Consider the following 17,562-nt stretch of genomic DNA (forward strand, 5'->3'; position numbering starts at 1 on the left):
GCCAATCTCCCGGATTGTAAGGAAGATACTGTTTATGTAAGAGGGATTGACGTGCCATTCACGGGAAAGGAGATCAATGATTTCTATCACTTGCCTGAAATTTTCACGGATGAGTATGTGCAGTTCAAGAGATCACAGTTTGATGACAGTATAATCCTTCCGGTCATTGCAAAACCGGGGGCAGAGTGGGAAGTATCAAAGAAACATAAGAAGACTCTCAAGGGAACGCAGTTGACACCGATGGCTAGGTTGTGGCAATATTTTGTCTGTGTGAAATTGATGCCGGAATCGCACTACAGCACAGTTACTTACGAGAAGACAATTTTGCTCTACTCTATTGCTACAGGGAAGAGTATCGACGTGGGAGACATGATCTTGAACAACATCAAGCTAGCATCCAAACCAGGGCGAACAAGTTACGGTTTCCCACATCTCATCACAGCCTTGTGCCTTCAAGCCGGAGTCCAAGTTTAGGATGACAAGCATCGTATTCATGCTGCCCCAATTCTGGACTCAGAGTATTACAGGAAGCACCTTGACTATCCGAAAGCTGCGTAACCAAGAGCAGGAGCAAAAAGGCAGCGAACAGGCCCTACCACATCATCCAGCTTCACAGCTACACAGAAAGAAATGATGCAGTAAATGATGGGTTTAATGAAATATATGAAAAGATGTCAGGATTGGTTGGTGGAGAAGACTCAGATGATGCATGAGCTGCTGAAGAATAGATTTAAGGAGCTCAACGTTGACACTTCAGCATACCAATGGGCAGACTGGAACTCGGATGAGTACATGGACTCCGAGGAAGAAGAGGAAGATGAGGAAGAAGAGGAAGTAGAAGACTGAGCCGGAGAACCTGTTTTTATTTTATTTTATTTTTTATTTGTTTTCATTTGGTTTTGTTGTTCATTCTAAACATAGTATTGATTATACCAAAAAGAAAACGCTCAACAACTAGTGCTCGATTTACCCACAATCGAGACCCATTACTGGTGGCTGAAAAAACTAAGTAAAACAGCGTATAGGCCTATGCAGCTTTTTGCTTGTTTTGTCATCAGGTTTTCGACGAGATCGACTTGTTGGCTCTTTAAACATAGTATTGATTACACCAAAAAAGAAAAGATCCAAAACTAGTGCTCGATTAACCCACAATCGAGACCCATTACTGGCGGTTGAAAAAACTAAGTAAAACGGCGTATAGGCCCTACGGGGCTTTCTGCTCGTTTTGTCATCAGGTTTTTGATGAGATCGACTCTATTGGCTCTCTGAACATAGTACTGATTATACCAAAAACAAAAGATCCAAAACTATTGCTTGATTCACCCACAATCAAGACCCATTACTGGTGGCTGAAAAAACTGAGTAAAACGGTGTATAGGCCCTATGGGGATTTCTGGTCGTTTTGTCATCGAGACCCATTACTGGTGGCTGAAAAAACTGAGTAAAACGACGTATAGGCCTTATGTGGCTTTCTGCTCGTTTTGTCATCAGGTTTTCGATGAGATCAACTCTGTTGGCTCTTTAAACATAGTATTGATTGTACATAAAAAGAAAAGATCCAAAACTAGTTATCGATTCACCCACAATCGAGACCCATTACTGGTGAGTGAAAAAACTGAGTAAAACGGCGTATAGGCCCTATGCGGCTTTCTGCTCGTTTTGTCATCAGGTTTTCGACGATATTGACTTTGTTGGCTCTTTAAACATACCAAAAAAGAAAAGATCCAAAACTAGTGCTCGATTCACCCACAATCGAGACCCACTACCGATGGCTGAAAAAACGAAGTAAAACGGCTTATAGGCCCTATGGGGCCTTCTGCTCGTTTTGTCATCAGGTTTTTGACGAGATCGACTCTGGTGGCTCTCTAAACATAGTATTGATTATACCAAAAACAGAAAAATCCAAAACTAGTGCTCGATTCACCCACAATCGAGACCCATTACTGGTGGCTGAAAAAGCTGAGTAAAACAACGTATAGGCCCTATGCGGCTTTCTGCTCGTTTTGTCATCAGGTTTTTGACGAGATCAACTTTGTTGGCTCATTAAACATGGTATTGATTACACATGAAAAGAAAAGATCCAAAAATAGTGCTCGATTCACCCACAATCGAGACCCATTACTTGTGGCTGAAAAAACAAAGTAAAACAGCGTATAGGCCCTATACGGCTTTCTGCTCGTTTTGTCATCAGGTTTTTGACGAGATCGACTCTGTTGGCTCTCAAAACATACTATCGATTATACCAAAAACAAAAAGATCCAAAACTAGTGCTCGATTCACCCACAATCGAGACCCATTACTAGTGGCTGAAAAAACTGAGTAAAACGGCGTATAGGCCCTATGCGGCTTTCTGCTCGTTTTGTCATCAGGTTTTTGACGAGATCAACTCTGTTGGCTCATTAAACATGGTATTGATTGTACATAAAAAGAAAAGATCCAAAACTAGTGCTCGATTCACCCACAATCGAGACCCATCACTTGTGGCTGAAAAAACAGAGTAAAACGGCGTATAGGCCCTATGCGGCTTTCTGCTCATTTTGTCATCAGATTTTCGATGAGATCGAATCTGTTGGCTCTTTGAACATAGTATTGATTTTACATAAAAATAAAAGATCCAAAACTAGTGCTCGATTCACCCACAATCGAGACCCATTACTGGTGGGTAGAAAAACTGAGTAAAATGGCGTATAGGCCCTATACGGCTTTCTACTCGTTTTGTCATCAGGTTTTCGACGAGATTAACTCTGTTGGCTCTTTAAACATATTATTGATTATACCAAAAAAGAAAAGATTCAAAACTAGTGCACGATTCACCCACAATCGAGAGCCATTACTAGCGGCAGAAAAAACTAAGTAAAACGGCGTATCGGCCTTATGGGGCCTTCTGCTCGCTTTGTCATCAGGTTTTTGACGAGATTAACTCTTTTGGCTCTCTGAACATATTATTGATTATACCAAAAAATAAAATTTTCGAAACTAGCGCTCGATTCACCCACTATCGAGACCCATTACTGGTGGTTGAAAAAACTGAGTAAAACGGTGTATAGGCCCTATGGGGCTTTCTGGTCGTTTTGTCCTCAGGTTTTTGACAAGATGACTCTATTGGCTCTCTAAACATAGTATTGATTATACCAAAAATAAAAAAGATCCAAAACTAGTGCTTGATTCACCCACAATCAAGACCCATTACTGGTGGCTAAAAAAGCTGAGTAAAATGACGTACAGGCCCTATGTGGCTTTCTACTTGTTTTGTCATCAGGTTTTCGATGAGATCGACTCTGTTGGCTCTTTAAACATAGTATTGATTGTACATAAAAATAAAAGATGCAAAACTACTGCTCGATTCACCCACTATCGGGACCCATTACTGGTGGTGGAAAAAACTGAGTAAAACAACGTATAGGCCCTATACGGCTTTCAGCTCGTTTTGTCATCAGGTTTTCGATGAGATCGACTGTGTTGGCTCTCTAAACATAGTATTGGTTATACCAAAAAGAAAGCGCTCAAAAACTAGTGCTCGATTTACCCACAATCGAGACCCATTACTGGTGGCTGAAAAAATATAGTAAAACGGCGTATAGGCCGATGCGGCTTTCTGCTCCTTTTGTCATCACGTTTTCGATGAGATCAACTCTGTTGGCTCTTTAAACATTGTATTGATTTTACATAATAAGAAAAGATCCAAAACTGGCGCTCGATTCACCCACAATCGAGACCCATTACTAGTGGTTGAAAAAACTAAGTAAAACGGCGTATAGGACTTATGCGGCTTTCTGCTCGTTTTGTCATCAGGTTTTCANTTTCAGCCCCAAGACAAGATTGTCTTTCCATTTTCATTTCTCATTTAACTACCTTCTATGTGTGTAACCCGAAGGCTCTTTACTTTGCCGGTAGTGCCCCTGTAACTAATTAAGCATCAATCAATTAGTGTTTTCGTACACCAATCAAGATTGGCCTCTAGCAAGGCATCGTGATTCCCCAGTAAGTACAGAATTAGCGATTTAGGCTTACCTTTTCTATGGTATGGTTACAATACAATTCGATCCATTTTATCAACATATATCTCATCAAGGTTTGAGGTACAAAAATAGTGTCTACCTCAAAATGCTACCTTGAAATGTTCTATATTTGGTTCTCGAATCTGACGACTATGTAAAATTGGATTCAAGCACCAACTCAATTCCAGCGTGGCCACATATTTGAGGTCATAGTTCTTAACCAAATATCTCACCAAGATAAGATCTCCTGTAACTAGGAGTGATGAATCCTTTGTTGATTCACTATAGCCATAGTGTACTTCTCAATGTAACCAATCACCACTGTTTTGGTAATCCCTAAGAGAGACAACATTGGGTTGGTGTCAGATCACATTGATATTTACACACGGTGCTCTGGTGATCTCAAGTCGAAGGACCACATGTACCACCATCCGAAAGAGGATATATTCCATAGACATTGGGTTTACCATCTTGTGTGGAATCCTCTAATGGTTCATTCCAATGTACTTGCACAAGCAAGCACCATGTGTTGCACTAGGTTGGTGCCTACAACCTTGACATGTGAGATTTATCACTACCTTTCAATAAGGTTGTTTAACATGATAATAGTCTCTCCATATAATCTATGTCGTTGGTCAAATTTATACTATGACTACGAACGGTTTAAGAAGGGCCACCATTTATGCTCATAAGGTTCTCACAATTAAGATTTATAACACTTAATTCCCTTGTCACAGGTTCCAACCTTTCTAAGGACATATTTCTTTATGCGTAGTAAATAGATGTTAGAGTATATGCTCATAAATAAGTGATGTCTTTTATTCATTAATTTGAAATGAGTTTACAAGAGCTAAATCATTGGCTCTAGTGCACCTACTCTAACAAGCCTCTACCAATAGCCTCTTTTATCTCTCGCCATAGCTCAATATCCTTATCCGACCTCCACTCAAATGTCTTGCCCACTTTAAACTCAATCATCAACTCTGCACGAGTCTTAATCATCGCATCAATAGTGACCATGTCAAGTCGATCCTTTAGCTCTATGCACTGCCCCTCCGACTCTTCGAACTAGGCTTTCACATCCTCCAGCTCAGCCACCACTTCCTTCAACTTGGCCTCCATTCCTTTTCTTTTTCTTGGGCCTTGGCAACTTGCTTTCGAAAATCTGCATTGGTGCTAAAGAGATCCTGGTCTAGGTGGATATGGTCCTCTTGAGAAATAGACTCCTAGACAAAGCTTGCATAAAATAAAAATAATAATAATAAACTCGGCTGGAATGATTCAACACTTAGTACAATTGTAAAGACCAAGGATAAAGTTTACCTAAAGAGCCCGCAAGACAACCCAGTCAACCACTGAGAGTGCACCCATCTCGTCGAGTAGATGCTCATCCTTGGGTAACAGTAGTGAATCAAATATATCTCCCATAGTGGAGGCATCAAAATATATTGAAGTTGACATTGGGATGTTGACGATCAGCATCTCACCCTCCTCATCCACAAGGACTTGTTGAGATGATCTAGCTCCTGTTGTTGTAAGTCGAGTCAAAGGAACAGGATCAATCTCCTCAAGTAGAGGAGCCTCCTCAGTGGTAGGGGCTTTTTTCTCTTGGCTCGGCACTTCGCCAACGCCTCACTCGAACTTGGAAGCTTGTGCCCTCCTTTCCTCAAGCTCTCTGCAAGTGACAACTCTCATGCGGTTTGAGGGTTCAAAGAAGACTCACCATATAACAATCAGTTGTAATACGAAACCATCAAGACATGCCACACATGTTTCAAGAGAGGGACAGGGATACCTCTTTGTATCTCCTCTACGCTTGCACAAAGATGATTTCCTCTCAGACTTGACTCAAATAATAACAGCCTCCAATCTCGCTCATCCTTCGAGATGGCAAGAATCTTCTTAGTTTGCACGTCAACACGATCACTGCTTTATCCAGCTCAGTTGTATGAAAGATTTGCACTGGACAAACAAATGAGATTCAGTCATCAAAGAATAAAGGCAGGGAAATAAGACACTCACTCGTGGCTTTCCAATAAAATGGTATGTCTCTAGGCCACTCAACCCAAACACCAGATCACCTTTGATGAAGAAGTATGAATCCTTCTACTTCTTGTCACTAGACCTGAGGCAGGTCACTAGATGCATTCGATCATGCCTTGGAGTAGTTTGATATTGGCCCTTCCCTTTATCATACTCCTTGAGATAATACAAGTACAAGAGATCATGCAACCCAAACTCCACTCTCTCATACTTAAGATCTCCAAGTATAATAGTAATCTCCATCGATTCAGCATCAATTGAGATAGAGCAATCATGAAGTGATCCAACACCTCTCAGGCCAACTTGGGAAACAAAAATCTTAACCCATCATAGAATCGTTGGTCATACATACTCACCCAGCCAGGGACATCCCAATCAACCCTCTAGTTGGCTCTCAGTATGCAGACGCAAATCGAGTCAAGTATTTTGTACATATACCTTACCTACCACTCGCCATCCCTGACAAGGATTGACACTAAGTTGGCAGTGAGAATACCACTAGCAGATCAACTTGGTTCATCCCCAGAACCACCACTCGTTGAAGGCTCATCAAAAGGTTACTCGTTCTCCACTCTCATGCTCACTAGATTCATCCTCACTCAACTTGAATTGGTCTTACATTATGTGACTGAAATGTTGGGCTATGTTAACTCCTTGCGACCCATAGGTCCCACTCAGGTATCAAATGTAGGTATGGCTCTCTCATTGTCATTCCCCTCATCTATCTTCATTGATCTGGCTTGATTTGGATGATTGGTGAGATAGTATGTCAAGCATCAAGTCACCACTCGACTCACCCTATAAATAACCAAGTAAACAGGTTTCCACTTGGCTTAAATCTCTACTCGACAATTTCTTTAAGGGTGGTGGAGAAAAATGCAATAAAAAGGAAGCAATTCGCACAAGCGGTTTTTTAATGATTTTTGAAGATTAAATGTTTGGAAAAACGTAAAAAATCACATACTATGATTTTTTGTCAGGGTTTGTTTTGTTGTGCTTTAAAATCCCCATTTAAATTTTGGTATATACACTTGGTATGCACGTCCTTGGTGTGCACCAAAAACTTCTATTGGTGCACACTAGGGATGTGGCCCTTGAGGAATGATCTTTTCGAAGGTTAGAAAGTTTTGATTTTTTTTAGGTAGGGGAGGAAATTGCAAGGACCAAACACAAAAAAAAAGGGAAGCAATTTGCACGAGCGGATTTTTTTTTAATGATTTTTTTTAGATTAAAACTTTGGAAAATCATAAAAAATCACATACTATGCATTTTGGGTTGGGTTTGTTTGTTGTGCTCCTAAAATCCAATTTGAATTGTGGGGTATACACTTGGTGTGCACAAAAAACCTTCTTTTGGTGTGACATCGGGGCCATGCGTCCTGGGGGATGATCTTTTCAAAGAAAATTAGAAAGTTCTGATTTTTTCAGGGTGGTGGAGAAAAATGCAAGGAACCAAACGCAAAAAAAAAAAAAAAAAAAAAAAAAAAAAAGCAATTCGCACTAGCGGATTTTTTTAATGATTTTTTTAACATTAAAAATTTGGAAAATCGTAAAAAATCACATACAATGCATTTTGGGCTGGGGTTTGTTGTTGTGCTCCTAAAATCCCCATTTGAATTGTAGTGTATACACTTGGTGTGCACCAAAAACTTCTTTTTGTGCAATCCGGGGGTGCACGGACGATCTTTTGAAGGAAAAAGGAAGTTCTGATTTTTTTAAGGGTGGTGAAGAAAGATGCAAGGCACCAAACAAAACAAAAGTAAGCAATTCACACAAGTGGATTTTTTTAATGATTTTTCGAAGATTAAAACTTTGGAAAATGTAAAAAATACATACTATGCATTTTGGGTGGGGTTTGTTTTGTTGTGCTCTTAAAATTCTCATTTGAATTGTGGTGTATACACTTGGTGTGCACCCAATAACATTTTGGTGCAACGGGGGCATGGTCCCTGTGGGACTATCTTTTCAAAAGAAATTAGATAGTTCTAATTTTTTCAGAGTTGTGGAGAAACATGTAAGGAACAAACACACAAAAAGGGAAGCAATTAACACACGGATTTTTTTAATGATTTTTTAAGATTAAAATTTGAAAATCATAAACTATGCATTTTGGGCCGGGGTTTGCTTTGTTGTGCTCCTAAAATCCCATTTGAATTTGGTGTATACACATGATGTGCACCAAAAACCTTCTTTTTGTGCAGCCAAGGGCATCCCCGGGATGATCTTTTTGAAGGAAATTAGAAAGTTCTGATTTTTTCTAAGTGGTGGAGAAAAAATGAAAGGAACCAACCAAAAAAAAAAAAAAAGGAAGCAATTCGCACGAGGGATTTTTTTAATGATTTTTTGAAGATTAAAACTTTGAAAAATCATAAAAAATCACATAATATGCATTTGGGTCGGGGTTTGTTTTTGTGGTGCTCCTAAAATCTCCATTTGAATATTGTGCACCCCCGGGGGAGGATCTTTTTGAAAAAAATTAGAAATTTTGATTTTTCTCAAGGTGATGGAGAAAAATGCCAAGAACCAAAGGTAAAAAAAGAAAGCAATTCGCACGAGCGGATTTTTTTTAATGATTTTTTAAAGATTAAAACTTTGAAAAATCATAAACAATCACATACGATGCATTTGGGTCGGGGTTTTTTTTGTGCTCCCAAAATCCCATTTGAGTTGTGGTATATAAGCTTGGTGTCACGCCCTTGGTGTGCACCAAAAACCTTCTTTGGAGCACACTAGGGGCGTGCACCCCGGGCATGATCTTTTCGAAAGAAATTAGAAGTTCTGATTTTTTTCAGGGTGGGGGTTACAAATGCAAGGAACCAAACACACACAACACACACACACAAAAAAAAGCAATTCGCACGAGCATATTTTTTAGGATTTTTTTAAATTAAACTTTTGGAAAATTGTAAAAAATCACTACTATGTGTTTTGGGTCGCAGCTTGTTTTGCTGTTCTCCTAAAATGCTCATTGAATTGTAGTGTATTACACTTGGTGTGCACCAAAAACCTTCTTTTAGTGCAATCCGGGGGTGTGCGCCCTGGATACGATCTTTTCGAAGGAAAATAGAAAGTTCTAATTTTTTTCAAGGTGGTTGAAAAAAATGCAAGGTACCAAATGCAATAAAAAGAACCAATTCGCACGGAGATTTTTTAATGATTTTTTGAAGTTAAAATTTTAGAAAATCGTAAAAAATCACATACCATGCATTTTGGTCAGGGTTTATTTTGTTGAGCTCCTAAAATCCCATTTGAATTGTAGTGTATACGCTTGGAGTGCACTAAAAACCTTCTTTCGGTGCACACCAGGGGGTGCGCCCCTTGGGATGATATTTTCGAAGGAAATAGAATGCTCGATTTTTTTTAGGGTGGTGGAGAAAAACGCAGGAAACAAACGAAAAAAATGAAGCAATTCACATGAGCAGATTTTTTTAATGATTTTTTGAAGATTAAAATTTTGGAAATCGTAAAAAATCACATACTATGCATTTTGGGTCGGGGTTTGTTTATTTGTGCTCCAAAATCCCCATTGAATTTTGGTGTATACACTTGGTGTGCACACCCTGGTGTGTAACAAAAACCTTCTTTTGGTGGCACACTAGGGAGTGCGTCCCCAGGGGAGGATCTTTTCGAAGGAAATTTGAAAGTTCTGATTTTTTTACGCTGTGGAGAAAAATGCAAGGAACCAAACGAAAAAAAAAAAAAAAAAAAAGCAATTCACAAGAGCAGATTTTTTTTAATGATTTTTTGAAGATTAAAACTTTGGAAAATCGTAAAAAATCACATACTGCATTTTGGGTCGAGGTTGTTTCGTTGTGCTCCCAAAATCCCATTTGAATTATGGTATATACACTTGGGGTGCACGCCCTTGGTGTGCACCAAAAACCTTCTTTTGAAGCAACGGGGCGTCACCATCAGGGGACGATCTTTTCGAAGGAAATTAGAAAGTTCTGACTTTTTCAGGGTGGTGGATAAAAATGCAAGGAACCAAACACACAAAAAAAAAGGGAAGCAATTTGCACGAGCATTTTTTTTTAGATTTTTTTTAATATTAAACTTTGGGAAATTGTAAAAAATCACATACTATACATTTTGGGTCGAGGTTATTTTGTTGTACTCCTAAAATCCCCATTTGAATTTTGGTGTGCAGCCTGTGCACCAAAACCTTCTTTTGGTGCAATCCGGTTCTATTTTTTCAGGGTGATGGAGAAAAATGCAAGGTACCAAACGCAATAAAAAGGAAGCACTTCGCACTGAGCGGATTTTTTTTAATGAATTTTTGAAGATTTATACTTTGGAAAATCGTAAAAAATCACATTCTATGCATTTTGGATCGGGGTTGTTTTGTTGTGCTCCTAAAATCCCATTTGAATTGAGGTGTATACACTTGGTGTGTACCAAAAACCTTCTTTTGGTGCACACCAGGGGCATGTGCCCCTGGGATGATCTTTTCGAACGAAAATGGAAAGTTCTAATTTTTTCAGGGTGGGAGAAAAATGCAAGGTACCAAAACATAAAAAAGAAGCAATTCGCACGAGCGGATTTTTTTTAAGATCTTTGAATATTAAAACTTCGGCAAATCGTAAAAATCACATGCGCATTTTGGGTCGGGGTTTGTTTTGTTGTGCTCCTTAAATCCTATTTGAATTGTGGTGTATACACTTGTTATGCACCGAAAACCTTCTTATGGTAAACACCGGGGGTGTGCGCTCCATGGGACGATCTTTTTGAAGGAAATAAGAAAGTTCTGATTTTTTTTCAGGGTGGCAAAGAAAATACAAGGAAACAAAGGCAAAAAAATGAAGCAATTCACACGAGCGGATTTTTTAATGATTTTTAAGATTAAAAGTTTGGAAAATCATAAAAAAATCACATACTATGCATTTAGGGTTGGGGCTTATTTTGTTTTTCTCCTAAAATCCCCATTTGAATTCTTGGCGTTCACGCCCTTGGTGCACCAAAAATCTTTTTGGTGCAAACAGAGGGTGCACCCCCACGGACGATCTTTTCGAATGAAGTTTGAAAGTTTTGTTTTTTTCAGGTGGTGGAGAAAAAGCAAGGAGCCAAACGCAAAAAATAGCAAGCAATTACACAGCAGTTTTTTTAATGATTTTTTGAAGACTAAGAAATTGGGAAATCATAAAAAAATAAAATATGCATTTTGGTTTGGGGTGTGTTTGTTGATCCTAAAATCCCATTTGAATTTGGGGTATACACTTGGCGTGCAAGCCCTTGGTGTGACCAAAAACCTTCTTTTTTGCACACTGAGGGCGTGCGCCTCTAAGGGACGATCTTTTTGAAGGAAATTGGAAATTTTTATTTTCTTTCAGGGTGGTGAAAATAAATGCAAGGAAACAAACACAAAAAAAGGAAGAATTCACACGAGCGGATGTTTTGAATGATTTTTTGAAGATTAAAACTTTGGAAAATAGTAAAAAATCACATACTATGCATTTTTGGTCAAGGTTTGTTTTGTTGCGCTCCTAAAATCCCATTTGAATTGTGGTGTATACACATGGTGTGCACGCCCTTGGTGTGTAACAAAAACCTTCTTTTGGTGCACACCAGGGGCATGCGCGCTCAGGGCATGATCTTTTCGAAGAAATTAGAAAGTTCTAATTTTTTTTAGGGTGGTGGAGAAAATCAAGGAACCAAACTCGAAAAAAAGGAAGCAATTAGCACAAGCGGATTTTTTTAATGATTTGTTTAAGATTAAAACTTTGGAAAATCGTAAAAAATCACATACTATTTTGGTCTAGGTTTTCTTTTTTGAGCTCCTAAAATCCCCATTTAATTTTGGTGTATACACTTGGTCTGCACCCCTTAGTATGTACCAAAAACCTTCTTTTGGTGCACACCAAGGTGTGCGCCCCGGGACACGTCTTTTCGAAGGAAATTAGAAAGTTCTGATTTTGTCAAGGTGGTGTGAAAAAATGGAAGGAACCAAACTCAGAAAAAGGAAGCAATTCGCCCAAGCAATTTTTTTAATGTTTTTTAAGATTAAAACTTTGGAAAATCGTAAAAAATCACATACTATGCATTTTGGGTGGGTTTATTTATTTGGGCTCCTAAAATCCCCATTTGAATTTTGGTTCATGCACTTGGTCTAAACGTCCTTGGTGTGCACCAAAAACCTTTTTGGTGCACACGGGTAACGTAGCAAGTAGCATGATAAAACAAGCCTAGACTCGACTACACCTTTAGAACTGATAACACAAGTCTCAATCCAGCAACTTAAAGCTTAAAATCAAAAAGTCAAATTTGAATGATTTATGAATCCTCTCCGCAATGAAAAAAAGGTTTATAGGGTGACAACCAACCCTAATAAGACTCCTAATAACAACAGAAACAAAAACTAAATCAATTAAAACAAGAAAATCCGAAATAAAATAGGAAAAAACGTGTAATTAACTCAAACAAACTCGAAACATGCAAAAAAAGTGGATTTTGACCTCAAAAATGACCTTCAACCAACTTTGGCTGGCTACCACGTCGACGGGCTCAAAATAAGTTTTCCAACAGTATCTAACAAGCCCGTAACTCTTCCCAGATCAAAAGTTATGGCCATTTGACTGAACATGCTCATTTAGGCCCTTGGGCTTTACACACGAACTTTGACGTTCAGCCCTCTCCATGAATTCAACTGCAACAAAAAATAGGTTTGTATAGGGTGACAACCAACCCTAATAAGACTCCTAATAACAACATAAAACAAAAACTAAATCAAGTGAAACAAGAAAATCTGAAATAATATAGGAAAAAATGCGCAATTAACTAAAACAGCTCCGAAACATGCCAAAACAGTGGATTTTGACCTCGAAATGACCTCCAACTACCCAAAGTGGATGCTATGTACGGGCTCAAAAAGCTTTCCAACAATATCCTACAGGCCCGTAACCTTTCCCAGATAAAAGGTTATGGCCATTTTAATGGGACATGCTCATTTAGGCCCTTTAGGCTTAATGCACAGACTTCTGACGTTCAGCCCACTCCATGAATTCATCTGCCAGACGTTCTATGTCACGAGGGTGTGCGTCCCTAAGGGACAATCTTTTCAAAGGAAAATAGAAAGTTCTGATTTTTTTCAGGGTGGTGGAGAAAAATGCAAAGTACCAAACACAATAAAAGGAAGCAATTCGCCGGGCGAATTTTTTTAAAGATTTTTTTAAGAATAAATCCTTGGAAAACCATAAAAAATCAAATACTATGCATTTTAGGTCAAGGTTTGTTTTGTTGTGCTCCTAAAATCCTTATTTGAATTTTGGTGTGCACCAAAAAACCTCTTTTGGTGAAGACCGAGGGCGTGCACCCCCGCTGGATGATTTTTCGAAGGAAATTAGAAAGTTCTGATTTTTTCAGGGTGGTGGAGAAAAAAGCAAGGAAATAAAGCAAAAGAAATGAAGCAATTCGACAAGCGGAGTCTTTTTAATGAGTTTTTGAAGATTAAAACTTGGGAAATCGTAAAAAATCACATACTACGCATTTTGGTTGGGGCTAATTTTGTTGTGCTCCTAAAATTCCATTTGAATTTTGGTTTGTACACTTGGTGTGCACCAAAAACCTTCTTTTTGTGCACACGAGGCGTCCACTCTGGGGGATGATCTTTTCGATGGAAATTAAAAGTTTTGATTTTTTCAGGTGGCGGAGAAAAATGCAAGGAACAAAAGCAAAAAAAAAAAAAAAAAAAAAAAAAAACAATTGCATGACGGAGTTCTTTTAATGATTTTTTGAAGCTTAAAACTTTGGAAAAATGTAAAAAATCACATAATATGCATTTTGGTTGAGGTTTGTTTTGTTGTGCCCTAAAATCCCCATTTGAATTGTAGTCTATACACTGGCGTGCATGCCCTTGGTGTGCACCAAAAACCTTCTTTTTGTGCACATCGGGGGCGGGTGCCCTGGGGACGATCTTTTCAAAGGAAATTAGAAATTTTTTATTTTTTCAGGGTGATGGAAATAAATGCACGGAACTAAACGCAAAAAAAAGGAAGAAATTCGCACGAGCGGATTGTTTTGAATATTTTTAAGCTTAAACCTTTGGAAAATGGTAAAAAATCAAATACTATGCATTTTGGGTCGGGGTTTCTTTTGTTGTGCTCTTAAAATCCTCATTTGAATTGTGGGGGATACACATGGTGTGAAACCCTCGATGTGCAACAAAAACCTTCTCTTGGTGCACACCCAGGCGTGCGCCCCCGGGGCATGATCTTTCGAGGGAAATTAGAAAGTTCTGATTTTATTCAGGGTGGTGGAGAAAAATGCAAAGAACCAAACTCAAAAAAAGGAAGCAATTCGCACAAGCAGATTTTTTTAATGATTTTTTTAAGATTAACACTTTGGAAAATCATAAAAAGATCACATATTATGCATTTTGGTTGGGGTTTGTTTTTTTGTGCTCCTAAAATCCCATTTGAATTTGGTGTATGCACTTGGTTTGCACGCCCTTGGTGTGCACCAAAAATTCTTCTATGCATATCGGGTGACGTGGCAAGTAGCGTGATAAAACAAGGCTAGCACTCGACAACCCTATATAAATGATAACACAAGTCTCAATCCAGAAACTTAAGCTCAAAATCGAAAAGTCAAATATGAATGATTTATTAAATCCTCTCAAAACGAAAAATGTTTATATAGGATGACAACCAACCTAATAAGACTCCTGATAACAACAAGAAACAAAGACTAAATCAATTAAGATAAGAAAATCTGAAATAGAATAGTAAAAAACACGCCAATTAACTAAAATAGCCCGAAACATGCCAAAAATAGTGGATTTCACCTCAACAGACCTCACACCAGCAAAAGTGGGCAGCCACATCGATGGGCTCGAATAAGCTTTCCAGTAATTCTTACAGGCCCCGTCATCTTCTCGGATCAAAAGTTATGCCCATTTAAATGAGGCATGCTATTAGGCCCTTTGGGCTTATGCAAGACTTTTGACTTTCAGCCTATCCATAAATTCATTCGCCAGACGTTCTACATCACTGGGGGCGTCCGCCTTCGAGGGACAATCTTTTCAAAAAAAAATCATCGGGGCGTGCACCCTAGGGGATGATTTTTTAAAGGAAATTAGAAATTTTGATTTTCTTCAAGGTGGTGGAGAAAAATGTAAGGAACTAAAAACAAAAAATAAGAACCAATTCGCATGAGCGGAGTTTTTTTATTATTTTTTGAAGATTAAAAATTAGGAAAATTGTAAAAAAATACATACTATGCATTTTGAGTGGGGATTGTTTTGTTGTTCTCCTAAAAATCTTCATTTGAATTGTGTGTACACTTGGTGTGCACATGGGGCGTGCACCCTGGGGGACGATCGTTCAAAGGAAATTAGAAAGTTCTGATTGTTTTCAAGATGGTGGATAAAAATGCAAGAAACCAAACGCAAAAAAAAAGGAAGCAATTCGCACGAGCAGATTTTTGTTAATGATTTTTTGAAGATTAAAATTTTAGAAAATCGTAAAAAATCACATACTATGCATTTTGGGTCGAGGTTCTTTGGGTTTCTCCTAAAATCCTCATTTAATTTTTTGTGTATCACTTGATGTGCACACCGTTGGTGTGCACCAAAAACCTTCTTTTGGTTCACACGGGGGTGGCGCCCTAGGGGACGATCTATCGAAGGAAATTAGAAAGTTATGATTTTTTTCAGGGTGGTGGAAAAAAATGAAAGAATGAAACGCAAAAAATAGGAAGCAATCGCATGAGCGGATTTTTTTTAATGATTTTTTTAAAATTAAAGTTTGGAAAATATAAAAAATCACATGCTATGCATTTTTTGTCAGGATTTTTTTTTTTTTTTTTTTTGTGCTCCTAAAATACCCATTTGAATTGTGGTATGTACACTTGGTGCAGCTTGGTGTGCACCAAAAACCTTCTTTTGGGGCAAACCGGGGGATGATCTTTCGAAGGAAATTTGAAAGTTCTGATTTTTTTCATGGTGGTGAAGAAAAATTAAAGGAAGCAAATGCAAAAAAAAGGAAGCAATTCGCACAAGCAGAATTTTATTAATGATTTTTTTAGATTAAAATTTTGGAAAATCGTAAAAAATCACATACTATGCATTTTTGGTCAGGGTTTTTTTCTTGTGCTCCTAAAATCCTCATTGAATTGTGGTGTACACTTGGATTTCACGCCCTTGATGTACACCAAAAACCTTCTTTTGGTGTACACCGGGGGCGTGCGCCCCAAGGGACGATCTTTTCAAGAAAAAATTAGAAAGTTCTAATTTTTTTCAGAGTGGGGGAGAAAAATGCAAGGAACCAAACGCAAAAAAAAAGGAAGCAATTCGCATGAGCAGAATTTTTTAATGATTTTTGAAAATTAAAACTTGGAAAATCATATAATCTGCATTTTGGGTCGAGGTTTTTTTGTGCTCCTAAAATCCTCTTTGAATTGTGGTGTATACACTTGGTACGCACACCCTTGGTGTGCATGCCCTCGATGTGCACCAAAACATTTTTTGGTGCACACTGGAGGTGTGCGCCCTAGAGGGACAATCTTTTCGAGGGAAATTAGTATGTTTGATTTTTTTAGGGTGGTGGAGAAAAATTAAGGACCCAAATGCAAAAAAAAAAAAAGGATGCAATTCACAAGAGCGGATGTTTTTAATGATTTTTAATATTGAAAATCGTAAAAAAAACACATCTATGCATTTAGGTCGGGGTTGTTTTTGTTATGCTCCTAAAACCTCATTTGAATTGTGGTGTATATACTTGGTGTGCACACTAGGGGCGTGCGCCCCGACGGACGATCTTTTTGAAGGAAATTAGAAAGTTTTGTTGTTTTCAGGGTGGTGGATAAAAATGCAATGAACTAAACGCAAAAAAAAGGAAGCAATTCGCATGAGCAGAATTTTTTTAATGATTTTTTGAAACTAAAACTTTGGAAAAATATAAAAAATCACATACTAGCATTTGGGATGGTTGTTTTGTTTGTTACCTAAAATCTTCATTTGAATGTGGGTGTATACAATTGGTTTGCACCGCCATTGGTGTTACCAAAAACCTTCTTTTGGAGCACACCGGGGCGTACACCCGGGACGATCTTTTCGAAGGAAATTAGAAAGTCCTGATTATTTTCAGGGTGGTGGAGAAAAATGCAAGGAACAAAACACAAGAAAAAGGAAGCAATTGCACGAGCGGATTTTTTAATGATTTTTTTAAATTAAAACTTTGGAAAATCGTAAAAAATCTCATGCTATTATTTTGGGTCGGTTTTTTTTTTTTTTTTTTTTTTTTGTGCTCCTAAAATTCTATTGAATTGTGGTGTATACACTGGGTGCGCACGCCTTTGTGTGTACCAAAAACTTTCTTTGGTGCACATTGGGGGCATGCACCCCTTGGGGACGATCTTTTCGAAGGAATTAGAAAGTTTTGAATTTTTTTCAGGGCGGTGGAGAAAAATTCAAGAAACGAAAACAAAAAAAAGGAAGCAATTTGCACGATCGGATTTTTTTAATGAGTTTTTGAAAATTAAAACTTTGTAAAATCGTAAAAAATCACTACTGTACATTTGGGTCGGTTTTT

Source organism: Pistacia vera, unplaced genomic scaffold (assembly GCF_008641045.1).
Source record: "Pistacia vera cultivar Batoury unplaced genomic scaffold, PisVer_v2 Contig310, whole genome shotgun sequence".
In the NCBI taxonomy this organism is placed as follows: domain Eukaryota; kingdom Viridiplantae; phylum Streptophyta; class Magnoliopsida; order Sapindales; family Anacardiaceae; genus Pistacia; species Pistacia vera.